Raw genomic sequence first — 17,107 nt, forward strand, 5'->3', positions numbered from 1 at the left:
TGAGACACAGCTTTCCCAACACATTGCATATAAAGAGACTGTTTACTATCAAGTGCAAATTAAAAAGATGGTCACTTTTTTAGTTGTTAAAACTCTGTGCTCAAAATTGAAAACTGAAATTTGGCTTCATGGAGTGCATCCTCTATCTATTTATCTTATTTAAAGGGATAGATAGAGCCTACTGGAATTCATTATAACCAAATGTGTCAGAATATGATGATGCAGGTAGAGAAAGTTATCATCAAAAACCGCTTCATTAAGGTTTATATTTATTTATTATCTCTCCTGCTTCTTGAGTGGTCCATGACGCCAATTTAAGACCTCTGAATTTGGTCAGCATTACTTAAATAGAAGTATTAAACAGACGTTGGTGTTTGAGATTTTCACTAGGGATATTTGTACTTTCATATTTTCTTGTTTTCCCACTCCTTGGGAAAAACATTTTATCCATACTAAAGAAATATTTAAAAATTATATTCATCCTAATATTGTCAACTATCTGATCTATGAAATTCATGTACAATTGAATTAAATTTTTACCTGCTTAATATGGAATAAGTGATGGTATCAAAAGTGTGTCCATGGACAAATCATATCAACTTTTTGGACATCAGCTTCTTTATCTATAAAATGAGGTGGGTCCTTGATAACTTTAAAAAAATCTTATGATTCAGGCTCAGATTCTTACACTCTAGCCACTGCTCAGATTCATAAAATCTAGCCACATGCTCAGATTTCTACAATCTAGCCACTGCTCAGATTAAGAGTCTGCCCAGGGGCAGAGCCAAGATGGGGGAGTAAAAGCAGTGACTTGTTTAAGCTCTCCCCCAAACTCTTCCAAATATCTATAAAAAAGTCTGTAAACAAATTCTAAAGCAGCAGAACCCACAAAAAGACAGAGTGAAACAAATTTCCAGCCAAAGACAGCCTAGGTGGTTGATCAGAAAGGTATATCACACTGGCCTGGGAGAGGAGTGCAGTTCGGCGTGGGCGTGCAGGCTGCAGCGACCCTGGAGCAGGCCTCAGAGAACTGAATCACGGGCAGCTGTTGTGGTTTCCAGTCTTCTCAACTCAGGAATGCCAAAGACAACTTAGAAGGTCAGTGGGAAAAGTTTGTGACTGTGGTGAGAGAAGGAGCTAGTTCTCAGCTGCAAGTTCCGAGCATGCCCTCAGGGCAGAGGCTGCCTCCAGAGCTCCCTGCCCACAGACAGAGGGGGAATCAAGTGGCTGATCAGAGGGGGATTGCAGGGATCTCTCTGCTGCTGCAGGATTCTCTTGCTTTGCCCGTGCTTGGATCTGGGTCACAGTTCTAGGTAGTGGACCTAGGGTGAGGAGGAGCGCTGGCGTGGTGGAGTTTGTAGTGGCTGTGGAGAGGAAACACTCCTCACATTTCCAAGACAGAAAAGAGTGCTCATAGACCAGAACACAGGCCAGGAAAGGAGTAAACACCTCACTCTTGATCATAGCATTTTGGAAGAACTGAAAATTTACAGGTCCCTAGAAGTATTTCTGAACACAGCTGCACAAAACCCCTGAAGCTTGGGACAGCACATTCTCCACACTGGAAACAGACCCCTACCTTAACAAAGAGTTTATAACTCAAGTAATTGGCCAGGAACATGAGCAAGCAGCACAAAAAGAGTCAGACTATGTTATCTTACTTTGATGACAAAGAAGATCAAAACATATAACCAGAAGAAGACAATGAAGCCAAAGCTCCTACATCCAAAGCCTCCAAGAAAAATATGAATTGTTCCCAGGTCATAGAAGAGCTCAAAAAGGATTTTGAGAAGCAAGTAAGAGAAGTAGAGGAAAAAACTGAGAGTGATGCTAAAGGAGACCCAAAAAAATACTGAAGAAAATAACACCTTAAAAAATACCCTACCCCAAATGGCAAAAGAGGTCCAAAAAGCCAATGAGAAGAAGAATGCCCTTAAAAGCAAACTTAGCCAAATGGAAAAGGAAGTCCAAAAGCTTACTGAAGAAAATACTTCCTTAAAAATTAGAATGGGGAAATTGGAAGAGAGGGACAATTTGAGAAATCAAGGCACTGTAACACTAATCAAAAGGAATGAAAAAATAGAAGAGAATGTGAAATATCTCATTGGAACAACAACTGACCTGGAAAATAGATCCAGCAGAGAGAACTTAAAAATTATTAGACTATCTGAAAGCCATGATCAAAAAAAAAAAACCTAGACATCATCTTTCAAGAAATTATCAAGGAAAACTGCCCTGATATTTTAGAACCAGAGGGCAAAATAGAAATTGAAAGAATCCACCGATCACCTCCTGAAAGAGATCCCCAAAGGAAAACTCCTAGGAATGTTATAATGAAATTCCAGAATTCCCAGGTCAAGGAGAAGATACTACAAGCATACAGAAGGAAACAATTCAAGTATTGTGGAAACACAATCAGGATAACACAAGATTTAGCAGCTTCTACATTAAGGGTCCATAGGGCATGGAGTATGCTATTCCAGAGGGCAAAGGAATTAGGACTACAACCTAGAATCACCTACCCAGCAAAACTGAGTATAATTCTTCAGGGTAAAAAAAATGGTCATTCAATGAAATAGAGGACTTTCAAGCATTCCTGTGGAAAAGACCAGAGCTGAATAGAAAATCTGACCTTCAAATACAAGACTCAAGTGAAACATGGAAGAGGTAAACAGGAAAGAGAAAACATAAGAGACTTATTAAGGTTGAACTGTTTACATTCAGTGGGGAAAGATGATATTTGTAACTCATGAGTCCTTTCTCAGTATTAGGGTAGTGGGAGGGAAAAAATTATATGTTTGTATAGATAGATAGATAGATAGAGGACACAGGGTGAATTGAAGATGAAGGGATATCTGGAAAATATAATTAAGGGATGGAAGATTATACTGGGAGAAGGAGAAAGGGAGAAGTGGAATGAGGTAAAATATCTCACATGAAACAGACAAGAAAAGGCTTTTACAGCGGAGGAGAAATGCAGGAAGGTGAGAGGGAATAAGTGAATCTTATTCTCATAGGATTTGGCTTAAGGAGAGAATAACACACAAAATGGGGTATGGAAATCTATCTTACTCTACAGGAAAATAAGGGGGGAAGGTGACAAGAGAACAGGGGGTTGATAGAGGGGAGGGCAGATTAGGGGAGGGCAGATTGAGGGAGGGGATAATCAAAAGCAAACACTTCTGAGGAGGGACAAGGTCAAAAGAAAGAATATAATAAATGGGGGGTAGGAGAGGATGAAAGGAAATATACTTAGTTTTTCACAACAGGACTACTATGGAAGTGTTTTGCATGACTACACATCTATAACCTGTATCGAGATGCTTGCCTTTTCAATGAGGGTGGGTGGGGAGGGAGGAAGGGAGGAAATTTGTAACCCAAAGTTTTAAAAACACTTGTTATAAATTTAAAAAAATTTAAAAAAAAGAAAATCTAAAAAAAATTGTCTGCCCAATATGACAAATGTTCTAATAAACCTTGTCTTTGGCTGAAAGGTTTGGGGCAAATTCTTTTGGGCAGGACTTGCATCTCATGATTTTGGGGTCCCAGCAGCTCTAAACCTCAACATTTTGGTGGCCCATACAGGGAAACTGCCTAACCTCAAGTTCTTCTCCAGCCAAGACTGGAATGCATGTAAGCCTCCCCCCTCCCCTTTCTTGCTCTACAGTTGGGGTCACTCTCCAAGCACCAAGGCTTGGAGGTGTTTTTCAGGCAGTTATGAGGCTGTCATGCCTTCAGCTTGATGCTTTCAGGTTCTCAGTCCACTGGTTCAGTTCAAGGCCATGGACCTGGGTATACCTTCCACAGCATAGAGGACAAGGACGGATGCCCTGTCCGGAAGCATATGCCCAATTCTGTCAATTTTCTCAATTCTAGGGAATTGGGAAAACTGCAGGTGCTTTTTGGTTCTCTGAGGCTTACTTACTCCCTTCCCTCTACACCCCTGAATCCTCCTTCATGGAGGTTACAGGGAAAAGCTAGAACAACTAAAACCATTTTAGCAGATTCTGAAGGTTTTGTGATCAATCGTTAAGGACTTTTGAAATGCCTCCTTATAACCCTGGTCACTCCTTTCTCCCACTCCTTTCCCTTGAGTCAAGAGGATATCTGTTAACCGTTCTTATAGGAGAAGAGAGTTTCACCCTTACCTAACTTGGGTAAGCACACTCTTTTAAAGTTGTAATTTTAACTATTAATGATGAGATATTGATTCCTTGTGTAAAGTAATTTGGAAATGCATTTAACAAAACTGAAGACACCTGACTGGTAATGGGTTTGTTTCAAGTTTCAAATTGGTGAATTTTTTGTATCAGTTATGTCAAGCAATGTTTCATAATTTGATTACCACTAAAATAATTTGGCTGTTGTTGGTTATTGTTTTAATGTGTAAACTTGCCAAAAAGCTTGTTTGGGTTTTGTCTTGCTGAGAATTTGCAAGTATATAGAAATAATCTCTAACAATTGGCTTTTTATACCAAAACAAATTTAAATTTGAGATGTAAATCCTGGAAAAGTTTTTTTTTTCCTAAACTATGATTAGTGAATATTGCTGTTTGAGGTAAAAGCTCATGGGATTATATTTTGACTTGTCTGATGGATCGTAATCCATCAATAATCAATAATCCACCATCTGAGAGAAATGCCACAAGCTACTCAGAGAAGGTGATACTGGTGGGAAGTCAGCATTGGGAAAAGCTGAGAGGACAATTTTAACCTCAGTCGAAGATGGGGTCCTCCTGACTTAGTTTCCCATTATGTTCCTTTGAAAAGGAATGTTACCCAAGTGGCTATTCCTGAATCTGGCTATGAGGTGGATTTGATGCTGCATGGTTGGAAAACTGAATTATCTGAATCCATACAGAGCTAAGGAAGTTTTATCCTGTCATATCTGTGCCCTGCAGTCCTTTCTGTCAGATTTGTGTCTTCTAGACTATAGGCCATTCACCTGCAGTTGGTAGCAAACAGCAGGTACCAGCCAATGTCCCCTCATCATTCCCGGGATACAGCCTGTGCTCAGTTCCAGTGAACCTCCTCTTTGGGACCCCCTCAATGCTCTATGCCCCTTGCCAGCAGGAAGCAGTTTCAGAAATGGACACCTTTGCCCCTTACCCCAAAAGAATTTAGGTCCTATTTGTTTGAGGGGGAATGATGGGGTTGGGATCTGGACCCCAAAAAGGGAAAACCCTGGGCTTTCCCACAGAGCCAAATCTCTAGCATTCACCTTAGGCTATAATCCCATCAACTGGCCTTTCATTGTAGCTACACCCAGTCTCCCAATTCTGTTACCCTTAACCTAGCCCAGTCCTCCATTGTCTTACCTCCCTATGCCCCTCCCCCCTCCACCCCACAGCCAGTTCCCATCCTTAATCCGTTCTCCCATGGCCAAGTGGTCCAGTTACCTCACAACAGACTGCTTGGCCACTCCTAGATCCCTCCCACAGTTTTTCTGTATATTAGGTCTATCTTGTCTCCATTAAGGTGCTCAGATTCTTACAATCTAGCCACTGCTCAGATTCCTTAAGAGTCTGCCCCAATATGACGAATGTTTTAATAAACCTTGTCTTTGGTTGAAAAAAAAACATTTCATGATTCAGTGTTCACATAGCATTGTTATTTAATTTTATACAAACTATGATCTATTATTCATCATTCAAATTGATTAAAGTACCAAGATTTACTCAGATGTTGCTTACCATTCACACCTGAACTATTATAATAACAAATAACAAGATTATTTTACTGATGCTGATGGAACAGTCCAGGACCTTGGACATAAGAGTCTCCAAAATAGCAGTGTTGCCCACCCCTACTCTAACCTGCTTCTAGCCCAACCCTGATATCATCTAAGGGAACAATCTCTGTGTAAAAGAGGCCAGTCATACCCACAAACTGCTGACTGATTGCTACCAAGAAGGCAGGCAAGTTAGCTTAGCTAAAGTAGCACATCATCCTGCAGAGCAGAAAGTGGCATATGTGAGACAAATAAAACCACAGTGACCACTTTGACCATGACCTCTCCCTCCCCTTACATTCTGATGGCAATATCCCAGGACTCTGGGTCCAAGAGCTACAGGAATCTCAGTTGTGTCCTGCTTCAAACCCTTCCAGCCCACTCCCATTAGTGATTATCTAGTAGAGATGTAACCACGCAACTGCCTTTCTAGTTTCCATACTTCTGCCTTTTTATCAACACCAATGTGACATGAGTTTTAAGATAAAATTAATATGGAACCAAAATTGAGGTTCAATAAGTGTAGATAATTACAACTTCACACATTACTGAATGACAATTAGTTCAGATAAACCAAAAATGTAATTCATAATTGCTTAGGAATATCTTTTGTATGTTTGGGGGAAAAAAGTCGTAACAGGTTTGGGCCATTTTGTCATTTTTGTTAGCTTTTTTTAAATTTGAGACTTCTTATTAGTGATTCATACCCTTTGGAAATTTGTAAAAGTATGGAGTTTGCCTCGACTTTGTTCCATAGGCAGGCAATTTCTCAGTTTTTAGGATGTCTCTTTTATGTTATTCTTTACTCATTAATATTTTTACTCCTCTTGTTTTATGTTCTTGTTAGATAATAAAGATTTGATCCATGATTTTTTTGGGGGGGGAAGGATAAGGAACTCCCAAGTAAGAAAACTCCCACTGCCAGCCTAGAACAACCATAAGACAAGTGACTTACCAAAATTGTTCAGCTAGTTTGTATCAGGAATAGGATTTGAATCCAGGTTTGTTTCTTTGTTTGTTTGTTTGTTTGTTTTACTTTAAGATCAACTTGAAAGCTATATTTATGATGTCTCTATACTAGATAATCTTGAATATATTTCATCTATACTTCTTTTGATAATCCAAAATCTTCATATCTGCTGTATTTGATTAATTTCTACCATTACTTCTGGATTTTTCTACAATTTCCCCATCTCTGATATTTCTTGTGGAAATTACAATATTTGTCTATGATTCTATGGTCATTTTCACTTCTTTCTGGCCAAGCTTATATAAACAGTTATAATAACTTCTAATGAAATAGCAGATCTAAACATTTCACTTGAGTAACTATTGAATGTTACATTGAAAGAACAGTTCATTTTTACAAAATCAAGTGATCCTAGAAAGTCAAATTTATCTATCTTGGCTTCAACTTGATTTTGTGTGAATAATTATTTGTATCAGTTTCTCCCCCTAAATAGAATAGCTCCAAATCATTCCAAGTGGTCAATTTATATCCCTGTTTAGAATTTGTGTAGGGGGGATGAACATAACCATTTCTATCATAACAATTAAGTTTAACTTGGATGCAATCCTTCTGGCTGTGAAATTGTTGTATTGTTTACTAATTACTAATAGATTAATAATTAAGAGATGTAGTTTAGTTTTAATCACTAGAGTTAGCATTTATGAATTAGTTTGATTTAAAAGACAGTTTGAATACTTAACATTAGAGTCTATAACATGGTTTGACTTCTTTGTAAGAGTTATGCATTTCTCTGGGTTAATGGCTAGAAATATTGAGACAACATGGTCATAAAATGTTTTGCCTCATTCTAAGCATATCACAGGGCAATTCTGGTGTATGTGCCTGCTGACACAGGACTTTCCAGAAGTTCCAGAGGATATGGACTAACTCTTTTTTCCCTTACCATGAACTTTGGAAACATTTCTTTTGCAAGGCAGTAAGATTATGATAGAAATAAGCCTGCTCTTACTTCTGATAAAGAGCAATCACAGTCTTAGTTTAGTTTGTATCACTGGACCTTATGGAAGCAACTGTATAAAAAGCTGTTCTGTAAAGTGTATTCCTGGCAACTAAGGCGCTATGAGATCTCATTTATCTGCAACTCTTAGCCTTCCTAATAAATCATCATGCTCAGAAATTTTGTCCCTTGGTTTCTCTTCATCGTACATATTTATAAAGATAATCGATGTCCCAGATGGGACCAGAGCAAGGGTCTCCAGCCCCAGAACATGCTCTCAGAAGAACTCTTCTCAGAGCACTGTACTGGAGGCTGGACTTCCCCTAGGGCCTAGAGTTAAATTTTCTCCCAGTAAAGGTAAGCCCCAACTGTACTGGGGGAAGAGTCTCTTTTGTTCTTCTCAGTAAAAGTCAGACCCTTAAGGTACTTTAAGGAAAGATTTTGTTCTCTTTTTCCCTTCACAATAGGAGTTGGGCCTCTAAGGTGATAAGGGAAGGCCTTTTTTAGGGGAAAGATACCTTAATTTTCAGTCTCATTTTTTTTTCCTATATATATACTTTGGCAAAATGTCTGGAGGAATAGAACTTTAACCAGCTCTTTTATCTGTCAGGGACTTAACTTTCACAAATTTAGTAGAAACTAGAGAGGAAAATTTTGCTAAAGTATACCTATTCCTGTGTGGGTCTTAAAATTGATTGTGTACACTAGATCTTTTTTTAGCAGATTTTTCAAAAAAAGAAAGCAAAATCCAAGGGGTGAGGATTAAAGAAAATTTTGTAATACTAGAAATTTCCTCTTTGGTAAAAGCAGGACAGCTCTTCAGTTATAACTTCTTCTTTCTTTTCACATTAGAGAAATTAAGAATGACCATTGAACAATCACACCCAAAACAATGAACTAAGAGATATACCCACTGCTCCTTAAAGGACCTGCTTGTACCTCTGTCTTATCTGTGCTTTGTGCTAATTCATGCAGACAGTTGTTTCCAAGCACCTGTTTTGTTCTATGTCCTGACAATTCAACCTAGCCTCTACTCTTGGTCTAATCAGCCAAAAGAAAACTTTTTTTTCTTTTCCTACTGAGGCAATTGGGGTTAAGTGACTTGCACAGAATCACACAGCTAGTGAGTTTTTGTGTGTCTGAGGTCAGATTTGAACTCAGGTCCTACCAACTCCAGAGCCAGTGCTTTATCCACTGCTCCACCTAGCTACCCCAGAAGAAGACTTTTAAAAAGTGAAATTTTCAAAAGTCTTCAGAAAAGACAAGCCTCTTTTTTCTCTATAAAATGGGATAACGAAGTGCCTTTTGTCTTAAACACATAATTCTTATGACTTAATAAGAGGTTTGAGGATCCTCCCCAACTAGAGCTGTGATCTAAATTTTGTAACTGTGCTTGGGTAAAGTTATAGTATCTTGTAGATCATGTGGAAGAACTTACGTTGTGAAAGTCTAAAACAGTGAATGATTATTCTGACATTTGACATTTGACAAAAATGACATTTATGTCATTTGGCTAATTTTGTTAATTGGACTGCTAAGAGATGGCAAGATTGTATAAAAATATTAATATTCAATGGGCTATATTTTCCTCTAAATATTTCCTAAAGGGAAAAGACTTTAGTCTTACTATTTATAACTGCCCTGTAATATAAGTTAGCAAGTGACTCAAGCAATAAATGAGAAATCAAAATATAAATATTCTAAAGTATTACAGAAAACAAGCTTCTGAAGAATACCTTAAACTAATCTTTGAGAATGAGAAAAAAATCCTGGCATGTGATAAGCACTGTGTAAATGAATTGTTGTTACTTCTTTAATTGACTTTAATTATTCCATACTGGATAGTTTTGTGATTGGATAAGATTAGTAAAATACCAAAAGAGATACCATGAGTGATTTTCATAGTAAGAAAATAGAAAATGAATTCCATTGAATTATTGTGATCTGATTAGTAATATGATTCATGCTTTAAACACATGATATTGGGTGTGCAAAATTTTCTTTTTTATTATGAAAGCTGAGAAAAGTTGCTAAGGCAAGTTACTTCATCTTTTAGTCTGAATGCTGTTAGATTGGGCAACTACTTTGTGGCTCAGTGGAGTAGGTTTAGACTCAGACATATCTACATGAGTTCAAATCCATCCTCTGACACTTAATAGCTGTGTGAACCTAACAAGTCACTTAACCCTGTTTGTCTCAGTTCCTCACCTGTACAATGATTTGGGGAAAGAAATGGTAAACTACTCCAATATCCTTGTCAAGAAAACCACAGATAGGGTCACCAAGATTCTGAAACAATTGATCAAACAAACAAAAAAAGTTAATAGATTGTAAATATGTTACAAATGCATAAATACAGTATTATTATGTGATTGAAAACAGTTTATCATTTAATAGGTTTTATTTTGTTCTAAATTTGCAAAAAAAATTATAACTCACTGTTGGGAAAAGAGAGTAGCCACATCCTTTCAGGAAATCATTGTTGGTGAGGATTCCTGGGATAAGATTTTACCAAGCCTTCTGAAAGTGTGTTGTAAAACCCTGTAGTACTGCATTTTGAGGAGCTGGGAACAGTCACAGGCAAAGGAAAAATTTGCAAGTTAACTTTAAATAATAAGTTTCATTTGAGATCATTTGGAAAATCATGAAATCTTATCTGTTAATAACCAGTATGTAGTGAAGCTACATTTTTGGACCAACTATTCACTGTATGTATATGAGTACAAATCCAGCATGCAAGTATTCTTTCATGAAAGATCAATAGAATATCCTGATACTTATTAAGACATGAGAAAAATAACAATAAACTAGCCTTTAGCTGTAATTAGTGAAATTTTGCTGTTTGAGGAAGAGTCTCTTAAGATTTTTATCTGCTGTTATTCTAAATTTTTATTTCATGCATAAGTGTTTGACCACTCATAAGACCACTAGTCTATCATTCAAGTGAAACGTTATATGCTCCAGCAATCATAGGACTGATACAAGTTGATGTCGGTCTTTGGGAAAGTCACTAGAAAAATGTTGAGAAGGTGAAAGTAGGATTCTCTTGATGTATCCCACCTCAGTATATCTGAGCCTGGCTGTGATACTCTGTGGATCATGATGAGCCTTTCTGGTGACTGGCTGTTGACTCTAACTCATATATGCAATCAAACAGAACTAAGGAACACTATTGATACTGCTAGATCCTTCCCTTCTTCCTCACATAGTAAATTACATTGATAAAGGCATGTGTATAATATTATGCCTCGTTTTTTTTATTGTAATAAACATAGGAGATAAACTCTATTGTTATCTTTTTAAAAAATTCTTCTCATGTGTTTTTTTTAATTTTTTTTTATAAAGTTAAACAGTAAAACAAAAATTCACAAGCTTCCTCCCCTCCTTCCACCCCTTTCCCTACCCCACCCCCATCTTCAGTGCTGGTTCCCTGTCCTTCACCCCCGCTCACAGACACAGAGGTATCCAACTGAAAAAATGAAAGTGCTCTAAGTACAAAGAGAGATGATGAAGGGATGAGTCTAAAATGTATTCAAAATTAAAATGAGTACATCTGCATTCTCTGGGTTCTAATTTGGTTGGTTTTATTCCCCCTTCTTTTAGCCAAACTGGAAAAAGAAATTTCCTGGACCTGATGCTTCAACGCTGAAACCCAAGGACCACCGAAGAATGCCTTGAAGATGTTGTTGACATCAAAATCGCCCATGTTCGTGCACTTCACATCCAGGTTTTGCCCATTGTCATAGCGAGTCTTTTCCTTGGGGTCCAAGAGGATAGTGAAGGCTTCACCAACTTCTTTGAGCTTCTTCTCTTCCTCCTTTTGAACTTCAGCACTGGCTCCACTGTGTCAATCTGGATGGTGCATTAAGGCCCTCTTCCTATAGGCTTTATATTGGTAACTCTTTACTAAATATAAACTAATATAGTACTACTATAGTTAGGAATCATTTTAAACTGTCATTTGAATTACAAATAATAGAAACCATTTAATGCTTGACTTTGTTAAAAATAGAAAAGACACTTCTGTGATGCAAATTGATAGGGTATTTTGTTTAGGCTATAAATACTACAACATCCTTTCATTATGCTTATATGATCATAATGTCCTCCTAAGGGGGGGAATGAATTTGAATATTTAGATAAAGATAAATAAAGATGAATGAAGATGATCGTAAATTTTCTTTTTTAAGTTAAATGGAGCACATGATTTGAGAGAGTGAAAAGATATGTGTGTATACACAATTGACTCTCAAATACAAATGACTCATGGAATACACATTGGCCTATAAAGGCCTAATTTTTTTTTCCTTTTATGAGTTTTAATTCTGAAATAAAATCTGATACATGAAGGGCTCACTTTACAAACCACGTCCCCAAGCATCTTTTCAGATGCCTAATAGTTCATATAAGATACAAGGTTGGGATGAAATATGGTCAGAGACAGCCAGGACTTAAATTCTGTAAAGTTTCAGGTGTGTGTTAAGTCCTACATGTCTCTAACTGTAACCTCCACACCAGATAAGCAGCTCTTTTATGAAGACCCACCTTCAGAACTGCAATCAACTGAGACCTACTCCAGAATGAGAAAATGTAAAGTTGTTTCCAAGGGCCCCAAGAATACCTACTACATCAGAATTGTAACTGGAGATTGAAAACATTGGGAGTGGGCTACAAGGGTTCAAAGCACTTGATCATTATGTGACCTGGAAGACTTGTAAATTCTACATTTCTGCAAGGCTATTTTTTTCTGCAAGGCTACCTTACTGAAGAGGACTGACCCCCCAAAATTTTTGTCAATGTGCTAAGCCTATTCCTGTCTAACCATCACAACATGCTGATGGAGTAGGCATGAGAGACTTTTTACCTTTTGCTAGGCCATTTATAACAGCCAACCAACAACAGTAATAATCAAACCTGTCATGGCTGGCCTTGTATAAAAATGTTGAAACCTGTAATTATTCCTTTCCATTGGCTCATTACTAATTTAATTCCAATGGATGCTGATCATGCCTGATTACATCAACCTGGTCTACAGATGGTGATCCAATGGAGATATGGCTCCATAGAATCAAAGAAGGGGGTTAATTAATAATTAATAATTAAGAGGGATAGTTTAATTCCAATCACTGAAATCAATACTTTTGAGTTAGTTCAATTTAAAAGACAGTTTGAATTCTTAATATTAGAGTCTAGAAGATGGTTTAATTTCTTTATAAGAGTTAACTTCCCCATTTCACTGGGCTACATTCTGGATTCATTGAGTCAGCATGGGCATAAGAAATTCTGCCTGCCCATGAGCTTAGCACAATGTCAGTCTGGTGTACATGGCTGCTGACAAAGGACTTTCCAGAAATTATAGAGGATGTTGACTAACTCTATGCTTTCCCCTGACCATTGGCTTTGGAAACCTCTCTTTTTCAAGTTATCATGTTTATTCCAAATGTAAGCCCACTCTTATCTCTAATATAGGCCAATCACAGTCTTAATTTAGATTCCATCACAGGACCTTATGGAACCAACTGTATAAAAAGCAGCTCTGTAAGATGTATTCCTGGCCACTGAAGGGTTGTGGGATCTCACCTCTATGCAATTTCTAACCTTGCTAATAAATGAGCATGCTCCTAAACTTTGTCACTTAGTTTCTCTTCTTTGCAGATGTTTATTGCAACATGGCAGAGTTCAAGTTCATGAAGAAAAATATTTGGGTAATTAAATAGTGTTAAAATAAATTCACTGTTTGTGTGAATTGAAGCATTTGAAGGACTTGCTATGATTCCTTAAAGCATTTTTTCTTTTAGCTTTTGTGGCCTTTGAAACACAAATTTATCAGCAGAAGTCAGAAGGAATATAGATTGTTGATTTCTTTGTGCATCATTAAAGATAGTCTCACTGAAATCATATTTGTTATTCTGGTCTCATTATGAAAAAATTGCTATTTGACTTCCTTGAAATTTAGCAGTTTAATTATTAGATTTTTGATGGTCAGATATGCGACTCATATATATACATATATGTATGTATGTTTGTGTGTGTTGTATATATATGTATATATATGCATATATACATACACATACACATATATGTATGTATATATTAAGATAATTGGTACCATGTGTCATTAATATGGTCAAGATATTTTGGATACTTTTTTAATGTATTATTTTCCATTTTGCACTTTTTAAAAGTTCATATTAAAACTGGTATTATGTGCTGTTTGCTTTAAACATTCTTTTCAATGAACTTTCATTTCAGAATGCTAGTAAGTTTCTTGACATACAGCTCTGTGATTTTCTCCTCAATTTGACTTCCAAATTCAGATTCAAAACTTTCAGTATCTATCCTTCCTTGACATACATGACATTTTTTTTTTATTTATTGGATCCAAATGTTGCTTTCTATTGTAAAAACAAAACAAAATAGAACTCCATAACATGGAGAAACTGTTTAATATATTTTTCAGTGAGTTATGAGATCACATTTTCCATGTACATCATGATTAATATAATGTTTTGGGCATGACTGGGAAGTCATATGCAGTTCTGTTCAGGGCAGATGATAATTGTTTCAATGTGCGGCAGAACCATGCAGGAATTAAACTGTTTCCCTGGAGGATGCCTCATTTGAAAAAAAAATCATTATTGATTCTATTTTGTTGATGGCGTGTTTTCAGTACAGAACAGTTTTCCATGTGGATATCCAGTGCACTAGCATTTTCATTACATTTGGATCTATTTTATATATTTGCAGGACAGAATTATGCCATCAGTGCAGAACTGAATCAAAGGCTTTGTACTAATTAATCAATGCCATGTAATACTACAAGGCTTTTTATTCACCTGTTCAATTATAATTGTACATGCAGTGAGATGTTCTTTACATTCTTGGAATCATTTCAAACCCTTTTTTTTAACATCCTAGCAAATAAATAAAAAGGGATATAGATACACAAATTGATGTCTATTTTAATCTCTTTTTTTCTTTTTATCCATCCTGTCACTTTCATTTTACCCTACAGTTTAATCCTTTAACATTTAAAGTTATTAGTTGAGTTCATGTTTTTTCCCAACTTGTGTCTTTAGTATTGATGTTGAAAGTTTCAAAAATCACTTTCATTTTTGTATGTTTTGTTCCTATTAATATTTTTTTCTTAAAATACTTGGATGAAACCATTTCACTTGTTCTCTTCTCTCTAACTTCTCGTATTCATTTGTCAAACAAATTTTGTAAACATTAGTACTCTTTATTGATTTTCTTTCCTTCTCATCTATTCTGTAATTTTATTATCTAATCACACTGCATACCTTTGTTTATTCTTTTTTTAATCTCTTTGTGTTCTTCATGAAGTTAAAGTATATGAAATTGCTCCCTCTTTAAGCAATTTTTTTTTTACCTATTTAATTTTATTTATTTATTTTTAGTTTTCAACAATCACTTCCAAAAGCTTTTGAGATTTAAATCTTCTCTCCCTTCCTTCTGGCATCCCTACTCATGAAATGACAGCATGAAATCTAATCTGATATAAGCTCTACATGTACATTCCTATTAAATATATTTTCATATTAGTCATGTTGTAAAGAGGAATTAGAACCCATAAGAAGAACCACAAGAAAGAAGAAACAAAACAAAACAGGAGAAAAAAGAAGAGCAAATCGTATGCTTTGATCTGCATACAAACTCCACAGATCTTTCTCTGGATGTGGGTAGTATTTTCCATCATGAGACCTTTGGAGATGTCTTAGATCCTTGATTGCTGAGAAGGGCTAAGTCTATCAACAATTGTCCTCGCACAACATGGCTGTTACTATGTACAACATTCTCCTGGTTCTGCTCACTTCACTCAGCATCAGTCCATACAAGTCTTTCCAGGTTTTTCTGAAGTCCACTTGCTCATCATTTCTTATAGCACAATAGTGCTCCATTACATTCACATATCACAACTTGTTCAGTCATTCCTTAATTGATGAGTACCCCCTCAATTTCCAATTCTTTGCCACCATAGAAAGAGCTGCTACAAATATTTTTTGTACATGTGGGTCCTTTTCCCATTTTTATGTTCTCTTTGGGATCCAGTCCTAGGAGTGCTATTGCTGGGTCAAAGGATTTGCACATTTTTATCACCCTTTGGGCATGGTTTCAAATTGCTCTCCAAAATGGTTGGATCATTTCACAACTCCACCAGCAATGCATTATTGTTCCAAATTTCCCACATCTTCTCCAACATTTATCATTTTCTGGTTTTGTCATGTTAGTCAATCTGATAGGTGTAATGTGGTACCTCAGTGTTGTTTTTATTTGCATTTCTCTAGTCAGAAATGATTAAGAGCATTTTTTCATATGACTATAGATAGTTTTAATTTCTTCATCTGAAAACTGCCTGTTCATATCCTTTGACCATTTATCAATTGGGGAATGACTTGTATTCTTATAAATTTGACTTAGTTCTCTATATATTTTAGATATGAGGTCCTTACCAGAGACACTAGTTGTAAAAATTCTTTCCCAGTTTTCTGCTTCCCTCCTAATCTTGGTTGCATTGGCTTTGTCTTTGCAAAAACTTTTCAATTTAATGTAATCAAAATTGTCCATTTTGCAATTCACAATGTTTTCTAACTATTGTTTGGTCATAAATTCTTCTGTTCTCCAAAAATCTGATGAGTAAACTATCCCTTGCTATCCCAGTTTACTTATAGTATCAGCCTTTTTAACTAAATTGTGTACCCTTTTTACTTTATTTTGGTATATGGCATAAGATGTTGGTTCTTTGAACAATTTCACTATTTTTAGACTACATATTTTACCACATCATCCTATTTTTTCTGCTATCTTTTAGAAATAACAATTCATGAGGGAAGTAGTATGGATAAAATAAGATGCTTTGGTAGAAATTACCCCATATCTCAAATTGTATGATCAAGTTCTACCTTCTGGCTGCCTCATGATAGCTTTTCTTCCCCTTGACTGTGCCAATTCATTTGTGGGTCCTTGTCTTCTTACTATATTTCTATGTGTCAGCCGCTACTAGGAACTCATAAATTTCTTCCCCTGGGCCATGATGTTGTCCATTTAGGAATAATACCCTTTCAGAGGTCTTTTTCCAACACATAAAATCCCCTCAATTAAACTAAGCATGATTTTCCAATCTTCCATGATAGTCATAAAATACCTCTTCCTTCATGAGAAGATTATTCATTGATACCACATCCACACCTTAAGTTGAGACCTCTCTCTCATTTTTCCATTGTGAATCCCTGACTTATGACTCTTCTCCTACTTTCCTACAAACCTTTTTATCATAGTTATCATTATCCTTTTGATGTTCCTTTGTTGACTTGAAAGTGGTATATAACTCATTCCTATTTGTCTCTCAGCCATCTCTTCATTCTGTGGTTTTTATTCCACTAAATATATT

The sequence above is a fragment of the Vombatus ursinus genome, unplaced genomic scaffold (genome assembly GCF_900497805.2).
Source record: "Vombatus ursinus unplaced genomic scaffold, bare-nosed wombat genome assembly UNPS02014791.1, whole genome shotgun sequence".
In the NCBI taxonomy this organism is placed as follows: domain Eukaryota; kingdom Metazoa; phylum Chordata; class Mammalia; order Diprotodontia; family Vombatidae; genus Vombatus; species Vombatus ursinus.